Here is a 17649-nt window from a genome sequence, read left to right as displayed (position 1 = left end):
TAACATGTTGCTTCTTGTAGTGTCAGAAGTTACAGGTTTTATAAATTTCATTACGAAGGTACATGTTGTATTGATCTAAAATATTACTGTAAGAATTGTCATATCCTGTAATATATCAAAGCAGAAATATTATTTTCAAGGAAAGATTATATGAAAGAAACTCATTTTCAAAGGCATATCCCAAAGGCTAGTATGTGAAACAGAATTTACCTGCATTTATATTTCTAGTGCAGGCAATTAAAACCTAAGGATTATCTGAGGGATATATTTTCCATTTTCTGATTTTTAAAATACTAACTTGGAAATAAATCCCTCAAGGTAATAAATTGGACCTCCTATTGAGAATGACCAGTTTACTTAAAGGATATACTGATTTTTGTCACTAAAGGCGTTGTAACTGTTTTATCAATGCAATTTTTTTTAAAGGAGGGCAATATTTTTTCTCTTGATGACCTGTTGACGTTAAAGACACTTGGTATCTCTCTTTTCGCACGTATCCAATTTATTCGTGTTAATTTTTCCGTGTCAGTGTGGGAGGGAATGCGTTATGCACCCGTGGGAGGTAAAAGACGCGACTTCACTCCGCAAATATTCTAGCAACGTGCAGGCTTGTTGGGCGCTAGGGACCGAGACGTCTCGGGGGCACTGCTCGCAGGTGGGGGCTGGGCAGGTGTCACAATAGGAAAGGTCGCAGGTCCAAGGCGGCGCCGAGAGGAAGAGCAAGGGCTGCAGGGACCCCGTGGCCCTCGGGCGGCCCACGACCCGGTGTGACCCCGGGGAAAGCTGTCCCGGCTGCGAGGGGGCGCCCCTCAAGGGGCCGCGGTGCGTCTGCGGGGCTGCGCGGGGCCCGGACGGTGCGGACGCGGGGGGGTGGGGGCCTGCAGAGGGGGCGGGGGGGGAGGGTGCCGCCCCCGGACCCCCACGACGGTGACCAACGGGAGGCTGCTGGGGGGCCGTGGGTGTGCAGGCTGCGTCGGGAAAGGGAACGAGCTGGAAGCCAAAGAGGCCGCAGAGGTCCCCAGGGATTGGCTGTGTGGGTGGACGGGAGGGGGGTCCAAGGAACAACCCTCGCACCGCTGGACCCAAGGACAGCGCACAGGGCGTGAGACTGGACCGCTGAGAATTCCGCCAGAGCTCCGTGCCACCCCGTCCGCGGCTGTTTTAGTGACCCGTCTCATCCGTGATCGTGCCCGGCGTCCGCTTAGATGTCTGAAAAGTCTTTCTTCTCCTCCTCCTCCTCCCTCTTCTCCTTCTCCGTCCTCTTCTCCTTCTTCTTTCTCCTTCTTCTTCCTCTTCCTCTTTCCCTTCTCCCTTTCCTCCTCCTCCTCCTCCTCTTCTTCTTTTTCTTCTTTCTTCTTCTTTGTCCTTCTCTTCTTCTTCTTCTTCCTTCTTCTTCTTCTTCTTCTTCTTCTTCTTCTTCTTCTTCTTCTTCTTCTTCTTTCTCCTTCTTCTTCCTCTTCCTTTTTCCCTTCTTTTCCTCCTCCTCCTCCTCTTCTTTTTCTTTTCTTCTTTCTTCTTCTTCTTCCTTCTTCTTTTTTCTTTTCTTCTTCTTCTTCTTCTTCTTCTTCTTCTTCTTCTTCTTCTCCTTCCCCTTCCCCTCCTCCTCCTCCCCCCCTCCTCCCCCTCCCCCCCCCTCCTCCCCCTCCCCCTTCTCCTCCACCTTCTTCCCCTTCTTCAGGCAGTGGAGTAGCCCATTTATTGATTTTTATTTATTTAATTTACTTCTTTTTATTTTTTAAGGTTTAAAACTTTTTTATGTAACTTCAATTTGCCAACATACAGTGCTCATCCCATCAAGTGCCCTCCTCAGTACCTGTCACCCAGTTACCCCATCCCCCCACCCACCTCCCCTTTTCCAACCTTTTGTTCATTTCTCAGACTTAGAAGTCTTTCATGGTTTGTCTCCCTCTCTAATTTTTCCCCACCCAGTACCCCTCCTTCCCTTATAGACCCTTTTGCTATTTCCACATATGACTGTAACCGTATGATAATTGTTTCTCCCATTGACTTATTTCACTCAGAATAATACCTCTATAGTAAAAAAATTGGTTTAAAAATAATATATTATTTAACATATTTATTATATTTTATACCTATATTTTATACCTAATTTTGGACACGTATTTTTGCACAGTAAAATATTTAAATCAGTTTCAGCATTCTACCCCATACAGTAGTACTTCCCTTAATTTTATCTCTCATATCCCTCAAAAACAATACATTACTTAAGGAATATGATGATCCCTCAAATTTGTTTGCATGGTTGTTTCAAACTTAATACAGTCTTATCACTATGTTTGTCATTTTTTTTTCTCCATAGCAGTATGTTCACAGAGCTCTGAAAAGCTCATTTTCTCATAACGTCTGTTTCTAACTACAGGCTTTCCCTGTGATGAACCAAAATGCCTCAGATTAGGACTTAGGTGAAGTCTTAGATGGAATTATGAATTAGATGAAATGCATCACCAGCAGAACGTTTTCTGTTTCAGTTATACTAGAGAATACCGAGTCAAGAAAATCATGAATTACAGTGTTGGCACTGCGGAGGCACGAGTGTCCTACCTCTCCCTACCCTCTGTTTCTGCCAGCTTCTCCCCTCTCTTCACTTCCCCGCCAAGGCGTTTCCAACTCTGCCTCAGCCCCCTTCTATCTCACCCTCTCTCTCTGACTTGTTCTCGCACCTGGCCTCATTGCTTCATCCCTTTCCTTTACATACTTATTTTTATTTTTTGCCATGAAGCATCACTGAGGACATACACTTCCTCTTATTGCAGCCTCAATATCCTGTGTGGTTCCCATCAGGACAGCAATGGTCTGAATTAATTAAAGTATTCATTTATGCTAAATGTATGCATTGTGCTTCAAGGCAAAGGTAACATCTTAAAACACACACACACATAAGCGTCCACAAAAACTTCCACCTGAAAAAACTTACATGACTTAAAAAGAAAACTGAGGAAAGGCCATATTCTCCATTTTTTTCACTGATTGTTGCACTAGACAGAGAGAGAATTCTTTATTACAATATATTATAAAATGATTATCCTTTTGTAAAGTTTGAAAATTAAATTGACTTTTTAAAATCACAGATTAATCATCTTTTGCAAAATGTACTTCATTGACTGCAAACAAAGTTCTCCTGAGCAATTTTATTTCCCTTTAAAAGACCTCAAACCACAGTTGGTCTAGATCAAAGGTGCACATAAGCAGTAGGCTTTATAAGTAGTAGATTGTTGTGTGTTTACTACCTTCTGTAAGTGATGAAATCATTTGATTAGATTTACTTACCATCTTACTAGAAAAGGGTAGGAGATAAGTCATATGCAGAGTTATTTAAAAACAAGTTTTACATGATAATAATCACAGCTTACACAAACATCCTAATAAAGGAATAGACATCTTCTTCGCAATTTTGCAACAGCACAGGAATGATAAAATAGATAATTCCACATAGGAATTAATTCAGTAAAAGAACAGAGATCCTTGGATGGCTCAGCGGTTGAGTGCCAGCCTTCAGCTCAGGGAGTGATCCTGGAGTCCCTGGATCCAGTCCCACATCGGGCTTCCCCCATGAAGCCTGCTTCTCCCTCTGCCTGTGTCTCTGCCTCTCTCTCTGTGTCTCTCATGAATAAATTTTTAAAAATCTTAAAAAAAAAAAAAAGAACAGCATTAAGTTTGGTTAGTAACACATGGTAGGAGTCCTTTAACGAACTTGAGTTGTCATAAATTTAATATGTAATATTTTAGTGATCTGATCCTCCATTTTTTATTATTTACTTTTTATCTAAGGAAATGTTAAAAACTCACTCTGTTCATTTAGTGCAAAATTTTCAAAACCTATGTTCGCTGTCCTGATTGCTGAGTGAACAGCTTACCTATAGCACATGGCCCCAGTCCCACACGTATGGACAGTCAGCACTCTACTGAATGAAGGACATTGTGAATTGAAAGGCAACATAATCATAAAACACAATAGAGCCTTAGAACTAAACATGCATATTTCAAAATGAATAATTACATAAATGGGTGACTTTTTGGCTTTGCTACTTTGCACATTTTAAAAATGTGCTTTAAGCAACTTGTAAAATAGTCATATTGTAAAAATACAGACTAAATGTCTATACTAACTCCTAAATGATGCTGTGTACAACATCTCTTAGTGTTGCTACATGGCCATTGTAATTAGGCTACAGCAAAGCAAATTATTGGAAACTTCATCTGGTACACTCAAGCAATGGACTAATGGATTATCAAGTCAAACTACACTGCAAACTTTAAAATTAAGTTGCAATTGAACCCTTTTAGATCCACAGCAGCATATGATTTTGTTTCACTGGATTAAATGAGTTTATACTTAAAATTTCTGTAGTTTGCTAGATAGTAAAGGTGTCCTTTATATCAGAGAGTCAATCATAATATTTTTTAAAATCTGCGACAATATAAGTGTGTAAAGATGATGACTATGGCAGATAATTCTAATGCAACTTAACCAAATGCTGATTTAAGCATTTATCTTTCAAGTAATTATTGCTACCCACAAGAAACACTCATGTTTTAACAAATGCTTGTGTCCTAAGTAAAGAATATGATCTTTTCCCGTATTCAGTAAATATACTAATACATAAAATACATTTCTGAGATGTCTGTTATTTTCCTGCTCGTTTTTACTCATGAAATATGAGTTTACTTTCAAATAAAGCACAATATTTCATTAATATAATAATTAAAGATACTATAAACGCATGTGAGCACTTTCTCACGCTAATTAAAGCAATTTTAAGGTTGATGAGGAAGTTGACATTCCTATGTCAAACCACACAAAATTAAATTTAAAATTAAGATCATGAATAAGTCATGAACATGTTTGAGCAAGATTCTGTTGCCTTGTTTCAGATTATGACTGTTTTTTTGTTGTTGTTGTTGTTGTCTCCCCTTTGATCTCGCCCCCCCCAAACAAGTGTTTTGCCAGGTTATCTGCTGGACATCAAGTATGAAAGGTTTCCCCACTGGTCTCTAGTATGAAGTAGAAGATTAAGTACCCACAATATTTTGTTTGGAACTGAGAGTGCATGTTTAGGAAACCAACCATGTTCCTGATTACAGTTGCCTGGGATTAAGGCCCCATACTGAATTAAATCCGAGAAGCATTTAAAATATTGCAGCGCCATTTTTCTGTTTTACTGAATAATTGGTAACACTAGATTACAAGATTTGCAAGCTCCCGAGTTGCTATATTTTCACAGGGAAAAGGTTCCCTTTCATTCAAGCTTAATAAGCTTGGCCTATATCAGCTTTTCTCACATCAGCCCAAGTGTCACATTTGGGCTGGGGGAAGCTTGTTAGCAGTAATTACCAGCAGTAGGTTCTATTATTTGCCAAAGTAATTTTCGCCGCTAAGTACCACCAAAACTGCCTCAAGCCTTTCATTTTTTCCCTTCCTCTTGCCTTCCTTTGCTTCTTTTAAGTTGGCGCATTTTCCCAGGATACTGGGCCGCGCCGGGTATCATGCGCTGTCCCGACGCGGGGTCAGGCGGGCGCGGGCCTTTCACAAACAGAGCCTGAACCCCATTAGGGATGCAAATCCACCCTGTGAGCCGGGATTGCTGGGGCGCACAATGCGGGCCGAGCATTCCTCCGCGGCGGCCTTTCACGGGCCCTTTGTCCGCGTCTTAGCATCCCAGCAGCCCGTTCAAACTGCAGCTATTGTCCCCGTGGGCTTCACGAGTTCCCCGCCTGCCACCAACTCACAATGGGCCGATATGAACATCTTTGTTACCGCTTTTGTACTGTATATCAGAGTAATGTTTCAGCAGATTGGGGCCTAGGAGGAAGAATTAAACCTGTACTACACAGAGCATGATGAATTGCAGGATTTACATATCATTTTGAGACTTTGGGGGGCGCCCCCCCCCCCAGAGGGAAAGGTCGTCGCTGAATGCTGTTGTGTCTCAAAGGATGTTGTCCAAAGACAGAGTGACAGAAAAGGAAGTGATTTAGATAGTCCCTGACAGCTTAATACACAGAATACAGACGAATTGTGGAAACTCACAGGCCTCCTGTCCTTTTCCTACATGGGGCATATTTGATTCTGAATCTCAGTGCGATTCACCTCAAGGAACTTCATGTGCTAGCAGCCCCCGAAGTCCTCTGCCTCAGAACGCGCGGGTCAGAGCAATGCTGATGTGTTAGATACCATTATTCCTGGTTGACATGAAAACTTCCATTTTGGGGGGACTTCCTCTCTGTTGGAAGCAAATTTTTCAGTGTCCGTAGCAGCAAGGATTTCCAAAACATATCATCACTTTATTTATACGATCAAGCGTTCCTCCTCTATTTTTAAGGTTTCTCTGAGCGTGCAGGCTTTTTAATGACATATTCACGAGGTCTGTAAACTCTGGAATAATCTCTTCCAATATGGAAAGACAGTTATAAAGAAAATAATCCCGTCGTGCATCCTTCCACCGTGGCCAGTTTCAACCTGCTGCTGTGAGGTCACTGAATGTGGGGTTGAGAAAGGAACATACCCAGCTGGCTTCCCTGAACTTCACAGCCCAGCTCCAGCACAAAACTGGAAGGATTTGGTTGCTTTTTTTGGTTACTATTTTGTTTTAAGATCTTCTCCATGATCTTACATACTTAGAGGAATGCTATAGAGATGTATAGATGGTTCGATAATGGTGCTTAAAATGCTGTAATTATAGTGGGTTACCATCTAGGAGCTGTCAGTAATATGGTTGACATAATTTATGTGTATTTTTTTCCCTTATTTTTTTAACCGGTATCTTTGGGCTTTCTACGGTATGTGACTGGCATCAAAATGAAGGAGTAGAAATGAATCTGAATAGACTCATTCTATATGCTTCACATTTTCAAGAGGTAGACAGACAAGGCACAAGAATTTTTTTTTTTCATTTCAGTTTGGATTCAAAGAGAAGAATCATTTATTTGATGAGTTCTAGTAAACAGACTTAAAGGTATGTTTACTATTCATGGGCACAGTAAGATCACCAGATCCCACATGGATATCTCTTTATAAAAGAATATGAGATTAAGAAAAATGGGTTTAAAAAAAATCTCTTCTGTTTTATGGTCCAAAATTGCTGAATTGCTTATAAATGCCAGAATATACAATGCAGCTTCCTACTATTGCATCTGCTGCTCTTTCTACTTGGAAGGCTCTTGCATCACAATTTTAAATTCTTTAGTGAGCTGGCACCTATTCTGTACGTAAGTCACTTTGACATGCCTCTTATATTATCTGAGCACGCCTATTGGGTGGTGAGGCCCTAAGAGAAGCCAACTGTGTCCCTGAGCTTCCCATCACCCAGGCACATGGCACAGCGTCTCAGCAAATCATGGTTGAACCAGAATTCACTGAATCATAAAGTACTGGCCCCTTGTTCCTATTTCCGTGCCTTCACAGTTTTTGTATTGATTCCCAGTTTATTTTCTTTTTGTGATTCAATATCTTAAATATTCCCACCAATTCCTTGTCAAAGCGATATTGTCTGAATGAATTTTAACAGGGTTCAGCTAGGCTCCTCTTATCACCTTTATTTCTAATTTTCTCGATTTGCGTTTGTTGTGTTTCAGGATACTGACTTGCACCCAGAGCCCATCAAAGCAGTTTTCTTAACTTCCTCACCCTCATACCTTTAGCCATGTCATTGGTTGAGCAGCAAGATGTGTGTGTCCTTTTGGTAATCAGCACTTACACACCACTTTGCACAGCTTAAAAATATATACAACATCTAACAATATTTTTTATTGCAATTTAGCTTGCTTTGTGATTTTTTAAAAGTGTACCAAATAATCTGTAACATCAGAGGTACAAGATCCACAGATTCTGTACTCCATCCTGTTCACGTCAGCTCCTGAAGACTGAATTCTACACAGAGAGCTCACAGCCAGAGTACTGGGAGCCGTGACTGATTTATTCTCTTCCCCATTACCTTTTAAAAACGCCGCTGTGCATCACCTTGTTAAACATCCATTTATCTCATATGCCATTTACTAGGCCCTGAAAGGATCTGAGACACAGGCCTTATACGTTACACAACGGTTAACTCAAGGGGCACCCTGGTGGCCCAGTTCGTGGAGTATCTGACTCTGGGTTTCAGCTCAGGTCGTCACCTCAGGGCTGTGATATGAGCCCTGCCTTGGATTCCAAGCTCAGCATGGAGTCTGCTGGAGACTCCCCTTCTCCCTCTGCCCCTACCCTGCCTGCACAGCGCTCCCTGTCTCTCTCTCTCTCTCTAAAACAAAATCTACGGGAACCTGGGCTTGGGGATTTATTTTTGGATATGATATCAAAAGGATGTTCCTTAAAAAAATAGATAATTTGGGCTTTATTGAAATTAAAAGCTTCTACTCAAAAAAGGAATGTTAAAAGAATGTAAAGGCAAGCCACAGACTAAGAGAACACATTTGAAAAAAACGATCTGAAATAGGATTTGCAATCAAAATAGACAAAATTCCCATAAAACTCAACAAGGAGGAAACAAACAAATTAAAACATGAGCAAAAGTTCTGGACAAATATCTCACCATAGAAGATATATAAATGGCATCATAGAAGATAGAAGTTCATATGTAAAAGACGCCCAACATTATTTGTCATTAGGAAAAGGCAAATTAGAAGAACGACAAGATTACACTATAGACTTATTCAAATATTTAAAATCTCCTTCCAAAAATCATGAGAATATTCTGCTGGTGAGGGTGCAGAGCAGTAGGAATGCTCATTTATTGCTGGTGGAAATGCAAAATGATATGGTCACTTTGGAAGATGACAGTGGAGGAGTTTCTTACAAGCTAAACATAGGATTTACCACATAATCCAGAAATTGTGCTGCTAAATATTTATCCACCTGATTTGAAAACTTACGCACACACACACCCCAAATGGAATATAAAAGTCACAAAAGATTTATTCCTAACAGTCCCAAACTGGAAGCAGCCGAGACGTCCTCCAAGGGTGCGTGGATAAATAATCTAAGCGCATCCATGCAAGGGGATGCAATTCTGTCATAAAAGGTGTGAGCTATCAAGTCATGAAGAAATGTATTTGGGTAAATCTTAAATGCATCTTTTGCTAAGTGAAGGAAACTACACTGAAGACAGCAATGACGTATGATTCAAATTACGTGGCATTCTGGAAAAGGTAAAACTCGACACAGGTTCAAAAGATCAGTGATTTCCAGTAGTTTTGGGAGTTGGAAGAATCGAATAGATGTAGCACAGGAAACTTAGGGGCGAGGCAGTTTACTGAGATTGTTCTCTGTGATTCGGTCGTGGTGGGAAAATGACAATGTGTTTGTCAAAACCCATAGAACTTTACAGTAAAGAGTAAAAATGCTGAATCTTAAGGTAGACAAATATTCAAGAATCACGTGGAAGTCGCTAGATTCCGTGATGGAACTAAGACCGAGACAAGAAATATAACTGTAGGAAAAATGTGTTAAATAACCTCGTGTGCTGGGCGGGGGTGGGGGGTGGGGGTGGGGGTGGGGGCCCACCCCAGCGACCCGCCTGAGTGGAGACCAGGGCAAAGGCCCCTGCGAAGGTCAGAACTAACTCGGGCTGGTGGAGCTGTTTCCCTGGAGGGGAGCTGACCTGCCAGGCCCACCCGTGTGGGTGGAACAATTAAGTAAACAAAACAAAACAAAACAAAATCAGTTAAGTCAATGTGTAACCGGGTTTCTTACAGTCAGAGTGAAAGTCTTTATTTTAAGCAGGGTAACTGCAAGAATTAAATTCCCAGATATTTTTTCTCCCAGGAAAGAAACACCCTGATCCTTGACCTATGTTTTAATTCCTCCAGTTTAGCCCTATTTTCCGGGATCCTCTCCAGCGTTAAAAGTCTCTCTGTGATCAGATCAGGGGGCCAAAGCACCTGCACTGAGGGGCTCGAGGCACACGGAGCAGCGGGTCCAACTCGACGCAGCAATTCCATCCGGAAAATGAAAGTTCACTGAGGAAACAAGGTAGAAAAGTGTTGCGTCTCCGAACTGCTCCGCTCCCACGGGCTCCCCTCCCACAGGCTCCCCTCCCACGGATGTGCTCCCACAGATCTGCTCCCACGGTCTCCCCTCCCACGGGCTCCGCTCCCACGGCCTCCTCTCCCACGGGCTCCCCTCCCACGGATCCGCTCCCACGGGCTCCCCTTCCACGGATCCGCTCCCACGGATCTGCTCCCACGGGCTCCCCTCCCACGGGCTCTGCTCTCACGGGCTCCGCTCCCACGGCCTCCCCTCCCACGGGCTCCCCTCCCACGGGCGCTGCTCCCCGCTGCTCTGGGATCGAATGGGTCCCTGGGCTTTGCCCTCCCGGCACCGAAGGCGATGACTCGTCCTGCCTCGGCCCGCGTCACCCCCGCCCACGCCCCGGACTCCCCGGGTCGCAGGGCCACCAGGTCCCTTTTGCAGCGGGGCTCCTGCGTAGGGGCCCTAATGTAGGGCCGCAGCCGGGGAGGCGTAGTGATGGGGGAGGATGCTGGGCGGTGTCAGCGCTCCTGCTCTAGTTGGGATCCCCTTACCCTTTAAGAACTAAATCCTGTCAGAGGCTCAACAGCGGGCGCCCCCCGCCCCCCGCAGCGCACTCCCCGTGAAGCGCATCTTTAGGAGGTAATTTGAGGCACAGACGGTTATTTCCACGACATCAAAAGGGGCACGTTGTGTGCACTTGGAACCGTCCATTAGAAGAGAAGGAAGCTGCCAACCGCGCTCGCTCCAGTTTTCAAGTATTTGAACGACCTGTAGGCCTCGGGGCCACAGGCGCCCTAATCCTGGCATCACTTGACACCTTCACGGAAATCCCTTCACTCTTTGTCTTCTGAGTTCATTCTCCACCTTGTTAGCATTTCCTAATGCTTCCTTTTTAGCCGTATTTTATGCGGTTGTCTTGGCACCTGATCAGAAGACGAAGGCATAAAATTCATACGATTCTCTAACCTTGTTCTCATTCCAGAGACGGATCTCTCCTTAAGGACCAATTTCTGAGAACTGAGACACCTGGTTTCTTGAAGAGAACCCCGGAGGACAGCTCCTAATCATCTCTCAGCATTCCCGCACAAATGGAATATGATTTCGAACTTTTTAAAATACATTAGTATTCGTACTCAGAGTTGAATCTTTATAATAATAGTCTGGAGGAACCTAGACTCTGAGCAGAATGTGCAGTAGAATCTGGAAACTGCAAAATGCTGCCTGTGTGATGAAAGGACTGCAGGGTCGCTTCCGCCTTGGGACCTAATAGGCCAGGTATTATCTAGGTTTATATAAAATAAGTTTTGTAAAAATACAACAATAGCACATAATCGTGACCCCACAAGCGTTTATGGAGTGGCTCCCGCAGGTGAGGTACCATGGATGCCACAGTGAATCTCAGAAATTACTGCAATTGGAAATATGACTTACGTAGGTTATTTCATCTTGTGTTAATGACCGAATCTACAAAAACAACTCCGGAATCTCTTTTTCTGGTTGGAAATAAATTGTACCTTGAAACAAGTTAAAAACAGGTTAACAGTAAGTGCCAATTTTTTGCTTTTTTAGATGTGAAAGAATAAAGGGTCAACCACAGTCACTCAGCAAGGAGCTATCACACATCTGAATACTTCCCTATTTCTCCTCTGACCAAGTGTCCTACTCAGACTGACACTCTGTATCACTCTTAGCGGAGGCCCAAGTCCTGATATCCTTCCATTTACCATAAATAGTTGTCCTGTTTGTAATGTCCTCCAACTTCCCTAGCAGCCGTTGCAGACGATGGGTCCCTATGAATTTGTCCCTACGCTGGCTAACTCAGTTTCGTGTAAAAACGAATTTAGTCCTCTACCTTGGCTTTACCCATTTGTCTTTTGGTGTGAGGCTGTAAATATGGGGCGGGGGGGGGGGGGGGTCTGAGGAGGTGCAATTCTTAGGCTCCTCGGTTAGATACACCATTGACCCATTCAGGGTTACCCAGCCTCTTCTCGAGAGTTCTGTGCCGGATAACTAAAGAGTTAATAACTTTAATTTAAAGTTAATTTAATTTCAAATTTAAATTTAAATTAAATTAAATTTAAAGTTAATAACTTTAAGGAAACTAGACTTGCTTTCCTTTCAACCCGAGGACATATTTTTTTCCTGCTCTGCTGTTCGTTGGGCAAGTGCATCTCCCATGATGCTTACCACAGTGGATTATTTAGTTGCGAGTTTCTAAGTTCCTTTGATCTCCTCGGATAAATGGCACCGGGTGGGGACACTATTGTAGTATTAGTGCCATCTTCGTCGTATAGTAATTACACGAAGGATAATAAGGACCCAATCCTTTAAAATGCAAAGCAAGTAAGTTCCCCCAGATTCTTTGTCAATACAGCCATGCCCTCTACCAGCTTCCCTCAGGAAGGCTCCGTTTCAATTACGGGAATGACCGTATTTATTCATCGGCTCACGTAAAGCTACCAGATAGGTTAACCAGTAAATGACATTTCCCCTCTTGGGATATAATAAGCTTCTCACGAAAAGAGCTACGCAACCCTTTGTGATGGATTCCCTTGTCATTCTGTAGCTGCATCATCGTCTTTCCGTGAGTGTGACAGGTCTACGTTGCACCACCACCGAAGCCTCACGCTCCGCCCGGGTGACCGTCACCTCCTTGGTCTCAACACTCTACACCCCCAGAAGTCTAACCTTGAGCATTCCCAAATTAAAATAAATTTATGCCCTACTAAATCTTACACAGCTACAGGGAATTAGTCAATGAGCATGTTTCCTGAAAAGCAGACAGCAATTAATTACCAGGCTCCCTCTTAGAACTGATTTTAGGAAAGCTCAGCCTTTCATGCCACGGACTTACTGTGAATGTAGTTGAGGCTGTATCAAGTAAAGCCCTCTGCTCTTATGTGTTCTATTCAGTAACTAACGTGAAAAATATACCACAAATGTTATACATATATCAGAATTGATGTGAATTATCCTCCCCAGCCCGTTTATAATTTGATTTGACCCATGACAAAGTGATGCGTTTATTTATTCTGTTCGCTACTAAGGTAACTGAAATCATCACTTGAAAAATTAGTCTGCTTTTTATATTCTGCTTAGACAACAGTCTCCGTTCTTAAGCCCTAAATCTATAGTTACTTTCCCTTTCTGAAAACCTGGTCTGTAGTTTCCTATTCAATCCCTTACCCCTTAATAAAGATGTTTTCCTGTCTTTTCAACTCCTTGACAGAGAGTAGAGATGTTCTCTCATTTTGTCACCCAATTCGTGTTTTGTGAATTTTGCAGTTAGATTTAGATGAGAAATTTCTCAGTTTGGAGGGGATGCAAGAGTGAAGTGGAAGGTCAAGGAAAAAATATTTTATGTTCTTATATAGCTTTTTAAATTATTTCCCTCTCATGGTATATCTTAAAAGTTACTTATAATTATAAATTTTCTCCTGCAGTTGCAGAGATCATCCATTTCACATGTTTCTACCTCATGATGTCCAACACTATTTTAAAAGCAGCTCCAGAATTCTATGTGGATGTATATGGGTTTTTATGCAAAGTGTAATATGTTTTTGGAGTAGCAAGGATTTTAATCAGCAGATTTAAAAAATAAAAAGCAGGCATAACTATTTTGTAAGGAGATAAGAAGACTTTAATAGCAGCCATATATACATTAACATTTTATTGATAATTAAAACATCCAAGGCCTTAGAAACAAGTGCAAGAGCTTGAATGGAATTCCTCAGAACAGAAGCTTGGTTTTACCAGGTACAATGTCGGCTGCCTCAGGAGTTAAGAGAAGCCATTCTTCAAGCTGCGAGATGCTCCTGACTGTGGCCGTGACTTGTTCTTGGGACATGCTGGCACGGGGACCACTTTGGTTGGCAGAGAAAAACCACCCTGTGTGAAACCTCAGGTAGCATCTTGCCCCGCCTCCTTATTTTATGGGTGAGAAGGCCAAGGATCCCGAAGGTGAAGCATCTTACTAGACACGATCCATGAATGACAAGGAGCATGGGGGAAGGGGGCAGACAGCAACTATTTCCTACTGACCGCCTACGTTTGCTAGGCCTTGTGCCAGGTACTACATGTGCTTTATTTTATGTCATCTTTATGATTCTTGGAGGTGGGGAGTTTCTTCTGATTCTACAGAATGAGGAGAATCTGTAAACAGGTTCAGTTGCATAATCTGTGGGCCCTCGCACGAAATGGCAATGCCAGGCCCATTGTTCAAAAAGTGGAAGAAGTCTTCCTTTCTGCTGCAGTTTTTTCTGTGGACCTGTCATGGTGTCTTTTTTTTTTTTTTTAATTTTTATTATTTGCTGTTAAGTGTTATATTCCTTAGGGATGGGGAATGATGTTCTTTTTTTGTTTAATTGTTATCAAACAAATAAGATCTTTTGTTGACTTTCCTCCCTGGAATATAAATTCCAAGAGATCAAACACAGGCCACGTTAAATTTTTATTTTTAAAACATCCCTGGGACAGATTCAGAGCAAATAGATTTATATGAGGTTGTAGGTTCTTACATATTTTCACTTGACTTAAGCATTGTCTCCCTGGCAGCTAAGGCTGGCGCTTGTCTCATAAGACAAATTTCTCAAATGTATTCAATTCTAATACTCACTTGATTCACTTGTAAAAACCATTCTTATTTTCCGTTTCCCAGCTCCATGAGATTTTAATGAATTTGGTCAACCAGAGGGCCATGTTCAAATGGGAATCATATCATAATACACCCTGCAGAAGCCACACTGATGACTTCCTATTCCACACAGAACAAAATGTAAATCCCTTGCTCTGGCCTACAAACCCATATGTCAGCTCTTTTTAAGTTTCTCTCCCACCACCTGCTCCCCTGCTTGTGTGCTCCAGCCACAGGACTTTTAAATGTCCTGTTCTTTGTAAATGCCAAGCTTGTTTCTGCCTTTGTATTTGCAAATCTGTGTGGCTGGAAATATCCTTCCCCTGATCCCTTATGGAATTTGCTTTCTGGTCATTTAGGTACCCTTCCATCATTATCTCTTGTAGAGCACCCCCCACACGCCCCGACCACACAAATTGAAACTGTTTCCTAGAGCTCTTCATCACATCTCCCTCCTTCATTTTGTCCTGTTAATGTGTTAACATGTAGCCATCTGAACTTATCTTGCTTGTTTATTGCTTAATTACTTAATATCTTATTCCAGAATATAAGCTCCAGGAGATCACAGAGCTTCGATTAGTGTCCGTCATTCAATAAGCATAAATGTGTACTTTACCCCATTCCAAACCTCCGCCCCACCCTTTACACTCACCTTAATATTTCTGGGTTTAACTCTGAAGGAAAGATCCTGACTTTTCCTGATCAACATCTCCCCCCGCACATGTTTCTGATCAGAATGTTTAAACACCGAAGGGTATGGTGATATAAAGTATTGATCGTGTGTGCTCCTAACCCTGTCACACTCAGGGCAAAATACTTGGTGTTCCCTAGTACCATGATTGAATTTCAAAAGGGCTGGATTGAGGGTAAAGGTGGAGTGAAGATCAGATATTCGATCAGATTATCCACTGCGAGAATTGCTTGCTGATGACTGCACCAGGAGCTCTCTGGTCTAAATGTGTTCCTGGCATTATCATTTGAGAACCTCAGCTTTGAAATATATTTAAAATTTTCACAAATCTGGATTGTGTTATCCCTGCATAATGTTCTTGCTATCTTGTTACCACTTATCTCTTTGAGGTGCTAACTTGTAATATTTTAAAATTTGGTCAAACTACATTAGAAGCTGAAATAATCAATTTTCTCTGTTACAGAATTAATATGGACTTATCTAAGACAACGAACAATTAAGCCAAAAGAAGACATTTACAATGACACGTATTCTCACCGAATAAAGATAACCACCACTGACATTTTTATATACGCTATAAAAATGCATACATAAAATAAGGGCCCATGCTGGGTAAGTGTTAGAACTTTCAGTTTTCACTTAATATACAGTTTTTTAAAAATATATAGTTTATCTTCTCATATAATTATAATTATGTTAATAGTTGCATGGAAATCCACTGTATGAATGTGATTATAAGAAGTGTGTTTCCAGTTGATTTTACTTCAATTTAATTGACTCAGAACAAATACTCATATTTATTGCCATCTTGAGTCCTCTCTGTATTAAGTCTACCTGGACTGTCATGTAATAAAATACCACAGACCGGGCAACCTGATATAACAGGATTTTTTTTTTTTTTAAGTTCTAGGGGCTGGAAGTCTAAGTTCAGCATGGTTGGGGTCCGGTGAGACTCTATTCCTAGCTTGCAGGTGTCTGTCTTCTCACTATGTCTTCACATGGCAGAGGGAGAGAGAGAGAGAGAGAGAGAGAGAGAGAGAGAGAGAGAGAGAGAGAAAGAAAGAAAAGAAAAGAAAAGAAGAAAAGAAAAGAAAGAAAGAAAAGAAAAGAAAGAAAAGAAAAGAAAAGAAAAGAAAAGAAAAGAAAAGAAAAGAGGAGATGAAGAGGGAGAGGATGAGGGGAATAGAGAGGTGGGTAGGGAGGGAGAGCAAGAGAGTGCGAGCCTGAACTCTTTGGTACCTCTTTTAAGAGTACACTAATCCTATTGGATCAGAGCCCCACCCTTGTGACTTCATTTAATCTTATTTACCTATAAAGGTCATATCTGTGAATCTCTCAGTATAATCACATTGAGAGTTGGGGGTCCAATATATGAATTTGGGGAAATAATTCAGTCATTAACATTTCCATAACAAGCAAAATTAAACTAAAGCATCTCTATATTATTTTTAAAAATCTCAAAAAAAGTAAAATTTATATTTTTCTAATAGTTTGAAGGGTGTTTAAGAGTGGATTAGTAAGACTGCTCTAATACAAAACAAGTGTTATTTATAGGGGGTTTGGCAGGGAAAACCAAAGATCTGAGTCATAGAGGTTTGCCAGAGTCACACACTATTAGCAGAGAAACACGTAAATTCAAGTATTCTAAATCCCAGGTCTGTACAATAATATATAGTTTTCACATCTGTAAATGAATCAACAACAAATGCATAAAATGAAGTCAAATAAATAAAATACTCTTACATGCCTTTATGAAACATTACATTGGTTTCAAAAACAATAGTCTATTTGCACCAAGATATCTCATTTTTTCTAGAGGTTATTATTCAAATATTCAAGGGCCTTTTTCTGTTACTATACCACCCTATGTATTCTGTTGAATTGGATAATGATCTCAAACTTTGCTGTCATGAAGTGTTCTTTGAACATGTGTATGTTGTGCCTGATTTAATAATAAACAAACTATTAGGCTTACTCTTTCTCAAAATAATTAGCTAGGAACGAGGGCTGTGCCAGTTTCATAAAGTGAACTGCAAACTCCGTCCTATATCCTCTTCTATCCATAGCTCCCTAAAAAGATTTCTCTCTTTATTAGTCTGCAGTGATATTCTTGATGCTGTAATTTTCAAGTGATACACAAAGTAGAATATGTGATTCCTTCCCAGAAAATAAATCTTCAAAAAAATAAAAAATAAATGAGCCTTCTAAAAGGCTCTACATTTAGTAAGCTCAGATATGATAGTGGTTGATTATTGGTTCTGCCCTAAAGAAGATGAGCTTATTTTAAGGGAAGACATAATCCTCTTAATATGTTTGCTAGATGGAATTCTAAGTATATTT

General features: G+C 41.3%; 1 long non-coding RNA gene across 1 annotated transcript; it reads left to right on the top strand.

The window, feature by feature from the left end:
* The first annotated feature begins 691 nt into the window (after window positions 1–691).
* Window positions 692–15915, top strand: LOC112641437 (uncharacterized). Its single transcript, XR_003124645.3, has 5 exons — window positions 692–822; window positions 9823–9985; window positions 10968–11260; window positions 13742–13889; window positions 15773–15915. It is a non-coding gene; the product is annotated as an uncharacterized LOC112641437 (long non-coding RNA).
* Window positions 15916–17649: the final 1734 nt, after the last annotated feature.

The sequence above is a fragment of the Canis lupus genome, chromosome 33 (genome assembly GCF_003254725.2).
Source record: "Canis lupus dingo isolate Sandy chromosome 33, ASM325472v2, whole genome shotgun sequence".
In the NCBI taxonomy this organism is placed as follows: Eukaryota; Metazoa; Chordata; class Mammalia; order Carnivora; family Canidae; genus Canis; species Canis lupus.
Note: the sequence above shows the minus strand (reverse complement) of the source record. Positions and strands in the feature narration are given on the sequence as shown.